Here is an 8273-nt window from a genome sequence, read left to right on the forward strand (position 1 = left end):
AGACACAGAAATCGGGCAAGGGGATTGTGACATACTTGAACATATTAGCATCGAGAGGGAGGAGGTGCTAGCGGTTTTAGCAGGCCAAAAAGTGGATAAATCCCCAGGCCCGGACGAGATGTATCCCAGGCTGCTGTGGGAGGCAAAGGAGGAGATTGCAGGGGCTCTGACACACATTTTCAGAACCTCTCTGGCCACAGGGGATGTACCAGAGGACTGGAGAACAGCTAATGTAGTACCATTATACAAGAAGGGCAGCAGGGATTAAACCAGGGAATTACAGGCCAGTGAGCCTAACATCTGTGGTAGGGAAATTATTGGAAAAAATTCTGAGGGACGAAATTAGTCTCCACTTGGAGAGGCAAGGATTAATCGGGGATAGTCAGCATGGCTTTGTCAAGGGTAAATCATGTCTGACAAATCTGATTGAATTTTTCGAGGGGGTGACTAGGGAGGTGGATGAGGGAAATGCTGTGGATGTGGTTTACATGGACTTCAGTAAAGCTTTTGACAAAGTCCCGCATAGGAGACTGGTCAAGAAGGTAAGAGCCCATGGGATCCAGGGTGCCTTGGCACGTTGGATCCTAAACTGGCTGAGTGGCAGGAGGCAGAGGGTGATGGTCGAAGGTTGCTTTTGTGACTGGAAGCCTGTGTCCAGTGGGGTACCTCAGGGATCGGTGCTGGGTCCCTTGTTGTTTGTGATCTACATAAATGATTTGGATGAGAATGTAAAAGGGATGATCAGTAAGTTTGCAGATGACACGAAAATTGGTGGGGTGGTAAATTGCAAGGGGGAAAGCCTCAGGCTACAGGACGATATAGACGGGTTGGTCAGATGGGCGGAAAAGTGGCAAATGGAATTTAACCCTGAAAAGTGCGAGGTGATGCATTTTGGACGGACAAATAAGGCAAGGGAATACACAATGAGTGGTAGGACCCTAGGAAGTACAGAGGGTCAGAGGGACCTCGGTGTACATGTACATAGATCTCTGAAGGCAGCGGAACAAGTAGATAAGGTGGTTAAAAAGGCATATGGGATACTTGCCTTCATTAGCCGAGGCATAGAATATAAGAGCAGGGAGGTTATGATGGAGCTGTACAAAACGCTGGTGAGGCCACAGCTGGAGTACTGTGTGCAGTTCTGGTCGCCTCACTATAGGAAGGATGTGATTGCTTTGGAGAGGGTGCAGAGAAGATTCACCAGGATGTTACCTGGGATGGAGCGCCTCAGCTATGAAGAAAGACTAAACAGGCTGGGGTTGTTTTCCTTGGAGCAAAGAAGGCTGAGGGGGGACCTGATTGAGGCGTACAAAATGATGAGGGGCATAGATAGGGTAGATAAAGAGAAACTTTTCCCCTTAGTAGGGGGGTCAATAACAAGGGGGCATAGATTCAGGGTAAGGGGCAGGAGATTTAGAGGGGATTTGAGGAGGAACTTTTTCACCCAGAGGGTGGTTGGAATGTGGAACTCACTGCCTAAAAGGGTGGTAGAGGCAGGAACCCTCACAACATTCAAGAAGCATTTGGATGAGCACTTGAAATGCCATTGCATACAAGGCTATGGACCAAATGCTGGAAAATGGGATTAGACTGGACAGGGATGGATGGGTGGCGCAGACACGATGGGCCGAAGGGCCTCTTTCTGTGCTGTATAACTCTATGACTCTATGACTACGAGGCGGGAAAGGTCGTATTCTGCGACGCTGCCACCCACTCCCACCTCCACCCTTTCACCGGCGGTTTCGAGGAGAAGATCTACCCGTTCTTCAATCTCGCCGAGTCTGGTGAAGCATTGACGATTTGTGCGGCTCCCCCGCCCTCCTCATAGAACCTGGGTTGCCCAGGGACCGATCGTTCGGAATGGCACGGGTCTCTTAAACCAGGTTGTGAAAAGTCAGAACCTCGGCCCCTATCACATATATTTTCTTTTTTTATCCACACTTTTTGTTTTTTCTTCCCTCCCTTCAGCTGTCCTCCATTCTGCCAGCGCAATTCACAGCCCATCTAGAACCATCCTTTATAACAACAGAAAATGCTGGAAAAACTCAGCAGGCCAGGCAACATCCGTGGAGAGAGAAATGGAGTCAACGTTTCAGGTCGAAACCCTTTGTCAGGACTGAGGAAAAACACAGGAATTTGTGATTTCGGATTTCCAGCATCCGCAGTATTTTGCTATCGTACTAGAGCCATCCTTTGTTCCTTAACCTGTCCCATTCCCATTTCAACCTGTCTCATTTCCTGCTTTTTTTCAGTTCTGACGAAGGGTTTCGACCTGAAACGTTGACTCTATTTCTCTCTCCACCGATGTTGCCTGGCCTGCTGAGTTTTTCCAGTGTTTTCTGTTGTTATTCCACCTCCCCTTGACTTAAATACCTCTCAATGTGTCTCAATCTCTCCTGCTTTCTATCCAATCACTGACCTTCCCTTTTGTTCTTTCATCCCCTTTTCCCAGCCCCCAAACTTTCTTTCCATTTCCAGCTTTTTCCCAGTTCTGACGAAAGGTCATCGACCTGAAACGTTAACTCTGTTTCTCTCTCCACCGATGCTGCCTGGCCGCCTGAGTTTTTCCAGTGTTTCCTGTTGTTATGGTGAAAAGGGCAATCGGGGATGGGCAATAAATGCTGGCCTTGCAGCGACGCCCACATCCCACGAATCAATTGAAGAAAAAAGTCACTCTGCATCGCGGGATGTTGCCGTCAGTCCCTCGAAGTCACGTGACTCTAATGGACATCGTTTTGCTAAGTGCGTTACTCCCAAGAATTGGGAGCAACATTTTCTCTTATGTACTTGGCGTTATTAATCTCGGGGGGGGGGGGGGGCCGGTGGGGGGGGCAGAGTGTGTTGGGAGAAATCAAGGCGCGGAGGATTGCTCGACCCACTCTGGGGTCATGATCCCCTCCCTGATTATTCTACCCATTCTTGGAGCCCCAGCAGATTTGGAGCGACTCTGCTCTCCCAGGCCTGGCCACTTTTTAAACAAAAAAAAGTTGTGCGTGTCACAGGGCAGATTCTTTGTTGTCCTGTTCACCTGCACAGTGCCAATTGCTTCCTTTCCTTCCAACACCTCTCAAACTCACCAAGCCCAAGTGGGTCGAAGGACCAGAGTTTTGCTGATGTTATCGGGGGTGTTGAGTCTGTGTGTCCCAGTTATACTTATGATCAATCACTGGACACAGACAACAAGAATAACTTTTAACAGGTCTTTACTATTCGGAGGTCAGGGCTGAACTGCCCAGCAAATCCCTACACAACACTTATATACCGGTGTGGTCACCACCGGTATTACAGTATACAGCAGCCAAGAGAAAGTAGTACATCTCTTAAGGTAGTTCTCTTAAGGTGGAACAGGTTACATACACCACAATCCTCCCTTTTTAGCTTAACAGTTATATCCCCATTTAACATAACATAATAACATATATATATATACAACTTCATGCAAAACAGTTCAAAGATTCAGTCTCTGAGGAGGCCTCCTGATTCGAGTTGGATAACGCCTTTCAGGGGTCTCTGATTCTCGTTGCTGGGGTGACTCATCTAGTTGGTCTCTTATGGATTGGACATCATCATCAGGTACATTCACTTCTGAGGTAGATGCTTCAGGTTCACTAACTTCTTCCACGGTTGTCTCTGTCGTAACCATGGGTTCGACCCTTGTTCTCGATTCTACCAGTTGGTCAGCATGACGCCGTATTACATTTTCACCAATATCTACCGTGTACATCAGGGGTCCTTGTCTGGCCCGAATTGTTCCAGATTGCCATTTCTCGTTTTTATAGTCCCGGGCTAACACCGGTTGTCCTATTTCGAAACTCCGAGTGGTCTTGTTATTTATATGCTGGAACTGTTTGTTTTCAACTTCCCTCCGCACATTTGGTTTTAACAAGTCCAACCTGGACCGCAACCTCCTGTTATAGAACATCATGGCAGGACTTTGGTTTGTCACTGCATGAGTGGCGTTTCGATATGCCAGTAGAAATTTGTCCACCTTGTGTTGTAGTGGAATCTGATCTTCGCTCATGGCCTTTATGGCTTTTTTGAACGTTTGTACAAATCTCTCGGCCAACCCGTTTGTAGCCGGATGATATGGGGCAGAGGTATAATGTTTCACCCCATTCTTCTTCATGAATTTCTGGAATTCTTCTGACACGAACTGCGGTCCGTTGTCTGAACATATTTGTTCTGGCAATCCATTCCTTGCAAATATCGTTCTTAGCACCGCGATCGTCTTTTCCGAGGTAGTGGTAGTCATCTTAATCACTTCTGGCCATTTAGAATGTGCGTCCACCGCAATTAAAAACATGGAGTCCATGAATGGACCAGCAAAGTCAATGGCCCAGTAATTCTGTTCCAAACGCGTGAGTACGGTCGGGGTACTCACGCGTCTGGCCGGAGGAAATGCCGGCGTTCAGCATGCACAGCGCATGCGGGGAAAACCGGCATTTCCAGTCCTCTGAACGAGGGGGTTCAGAGGCACAGCGCGCGCGACTGCACAGGCAGCGCGTGCGCAGTGAAATTCCCTTTTTTTTTCCAGAGTTGCGCGTGTGTAAAGGCCTCCGGTTTTTACGCGTGGAAAAACCAGACGTAAGTACTTAGTTTTACAGATAAGTGGGCTTTTAGTACAATTTAGAATTTTTTTTTCCACAGGTTTGTTATTTTTAAAGAATTTACAGTAAGGTAAGTTTAGTTTTAGCCCCGATTTTTTTATATAATTTTTTTTTTCAAATTTTAAAATTATTGTTTAAAATAGTTTTTCAGAGTTCTTTATGGTTCATTTAAGTAGTGCAATGTTTTTTTTAATTTTCTTTCAGGTTTAAGTAGTGTTTTGGGGCCAGGAGTTTTCATGAGTTTGACAGCTCTTACTGTCAAACTTATGAATGAACTTTTGCAACCTCCCATTGGTTGCCCTGTGCTCACGTGATCCCAGCCGGCTCATCGCACTAAGTACGCCGCTGGGTCACGCACGCACAGCGCGGCAGGACTTCAAGCTGGCCAGTGAGAGGAAATGCAGTGCGGGCCAGAATTAAAATGTCAGCGCGCCAGGTAAGTGCACATTGGGGGCTTGCACGCGCGGCAAGCACCCGACCCGAATTACTGCCCCAATATGTACACGTTGCCATGGGGTTGAAGGCCATTCCCATGGATGCAGCGGTGCAATCGGAGGTGCATTTTGCACTTTTTGGCACCCTGAGCAGCTTTTCGTCAGATCCTCTATCTGTTGGTCGATACCCGGCCACCACACATAAGCCCTAGCAAGGCTTTTCATCTTGACTCCCCCCAGATGACCTTCATGCAGTTCCTTTAGAACTCTCTCCCTTAACTTAGGAGGAATAATCACCCTTGTTCCATACATCAATGTTCCTTGACAGACGGACAGCTGTTCTCGTCTTGCTGAGAATGCCGGTAACAGAGGATCACCATGTGCTGGCCATCCTTTCACTGTCACTTCGTACACCCGGGACAGTGTCGGGTCGTTCCTGGTTTCTCTTTCAATACTTGCATTGGTGACTGGTAAACATTCGATGATGGCCGAGTGAAATAACTCAACAGGGTCAACCGTCGGTGCCTCCTCCTCTGTAGGTAGTGGCAGGCGCGACAGCCCATCAGCATTACCATGCTGCTTTGTACCTTTGAATTCGATCTGATATTGATGTGCCCCTAGGAAAAGGGACCATCTCTGGAGTCTCTGTGCTGTCATCACCGAAACACCCTTCTTAGGGTTAAAAATGGATACCAACGGCTGGTGGTCTGTCAGAAGCGTAAACTTTTGGCCCTGCAGGTAATGATTAAACTTCTTTACTCCCCACACAAGGCTGAGAGCCTCCCTATCTATCTGAGCATAGTTGCGCTCAGCGGAGGTCAATGATCTGGATGCGAACGCAACTGGCCTCTCCTGGCCATTTGGCAACTTGTGTGAGAGTACCATATGGAGAAGCATTACAGTATACAGCAGCCAAGAGAAAGTAGTACATCTCTTAAGGTAGTTCTCTTAAGGTGGAACAGGTTACATACACCACAGGGGGGCGAGGCCTTATCCCCTGTCTGCGCTCAGACCCCAGGGTAGGGGACCGAAAAGGGTGATTTTACTCTTGCCTTTAATCCTAGCCGTGGCGCTCTCTGTCACTCTGTTTTGATCACAGCATGCTCGCTGTCCCTCCCACCGTCCCACACCATCCTCCCCCTCGCTCCCTCCTTTTTCTGTGGCACTGCTCGTGGGCGGTCAGGTGATCAACTCCGCATCCTCACCTGTGTGCAATTTGAGACTTCTTGCATTGTCTCTTCCTCTAACTCTCAGGTCAGAAAGTCGTGGGTTCGAGACCCACTCCAGGGACCTGAGTGCATAATCCAAGCCGACACTCCCAGTGCAGTACTGAGGGAGTGCTGCCCTGTCGGAGGTGCTGTCTTTCGGATGAGACATTAAGCCGAGGCTCTGCCGGGTCCTATGACACTGCCTGCCTACACGCCCGCACTATCTTGTCTTGCCCCTGTCCTTGTCCTGTCTGTAAGATCTCGCAATCGTCTTCCCTGCCTGCCTACATGCTTGTCCTGTCTGTAAGATCTCGCATCAGTTAACCGTACCTAAAGGAATAATATGTTTAAGTGATGATCACATGTCCTGCTATAAATCGGACTCTCATGTGGACGCGCTGGAATCTGAATCCACCCAGCTTGTGGAGAACTTGACACACCCGCTCCCCCTTGGTCTGCCGCGCGACCAGAAACGTGATCGGAATTGATACGACTTGCTGTATACGTGTGAATTGGCACAAACTCTGGGCGGTAGACCGCAGACCCTGGGCGGTCGATCACTCACCATGGTCTATTCCTGGAGACCCCAGATTTTGTAATGAGACTGATGTTTCTCCTTCTCCTGGAGCTCCGCTTTTAATACAATGGCTGTGATTCCATATTTTATAACTTTTTGAATCAGACAATGTTGATGATAGCAAAATACTGCAGATGTTGGAAATCCGAAATAACAACAGAAAATGCTGGAAAAACTCAGCAGGTCAGGCAACATCCGTGGAGAGAAATTTGAGTTGACGTTTCGGGTTTGACCCTTCTTCAAAACTGGAGAGAAAAGGAACTAGATCGAAGGCAGGGCTGCGATCGGACAAAAGAATAAAAGAACCAAAAGAAGTAAAAGAGATTAGAAGCTAGACGAGATGGTAATAGGCTGGGATTAGGTGTAAAGTGTACTGGCAGGGCAAAAGATAGCTGCCAGGTGTGAGAGAGAAACAAAAGGAAAGGGGGGGGAGGAAAGGAGTGGAAAAATATAAGTAAAAATGAAATAGGGGCCGAGGTTATGATCTGAAATTGTTGAACTCGATATTGAGACCGGAAGGCTGCAGAGTGCCTAATCGGAAGATGAGGTGCTGTTCCTCGAGTTTACGTTGAGCTTCCGTGGAACAGTACAAGAGGCCAAGGACGGTGAGGTCCGAGTGGGAATGGAGCGGTGAATTGAAATGACAGGCGACCGGAAGCTCGGGGTCACCCTTACGGACTGAACGGAGGTGTTCCGCAAAGCGGTCACCCAATCTGCGTTTGGTCTCCCCAATGTAGAGGAGACCGCATCGTGAGCAGCGAATACAGTATACTAGATTGCGAGAAGTACAAGTAAATCGCTGTTTCACCTGGAAGGGGTGTTTGGGGCCCTGGACAGTGGGGAGGGGGGAGGTATAGGGGCAGGTGTTACACCTCCTCCGCTTGCACGGGAAGGTGCCAGGCGAAGGGGAAGGGCTGTTTGGGGTGATAGAGGAGTGGACTAGGGTGTCTCGGAGAGAGCGGTCCCTGCGGAATGCTGAAAGGGGAGGGGAGGGGAAGATACGTTTGGTGGTGGGATCACTTTGGAGGTAGCGGAAATGCCGGAGGATGATCCGTTGAATGTGGAGGCTGGTGGGGTGAAAGGTGAGGACAAGGGGAACCCTATCGTGGTTCCGGGAGGGAGGGGCAGGGGTGAGGGCAGAGGTGCGGGAGATAGAACTGACACGGTCGAGGGCAGTGTCCACCACGGTAGAGGGGAATCCTCGGTTGCGGAAAAAGGAAGACATGTCTGAAGCACTGGTGTGGAAGGTGGCATCGTCGGAGCAGATACGGCGGAGGCGGAGAAACTGGGAGAATGGAATAGAGTCCTTAAAGGAAGCGGGGTGGGAGGAAGTGTAGTCCAGGTAGCTGTGGGAGTCAGTGGGCTTGTAGTAAATATTGGTCGATAACCTATCCCCAGAGATGGAGACGGAGAAGTCGAGGAAGGGAAGGGAAGAGTCAGAGATGGA

Source organism: Somniosus microcephalus, unplaced genomic scaffold, assembly GCF_052327205.1.
Source record: "Somniosus microcephalus isolate GS21.2 unplaced genomic scaffold, FLI_Smic_1.0 unresolved_chr1, whole genome shotgun sequence".
In the NCBI taxonomy this organism is placed as follows: domain Eukaryota; kingdom Metazoa; phylum Chordata; class Chondrichthyes; order Squaliformes; family Somniosidae; genus Somniosus; species Somniosus microcephalus.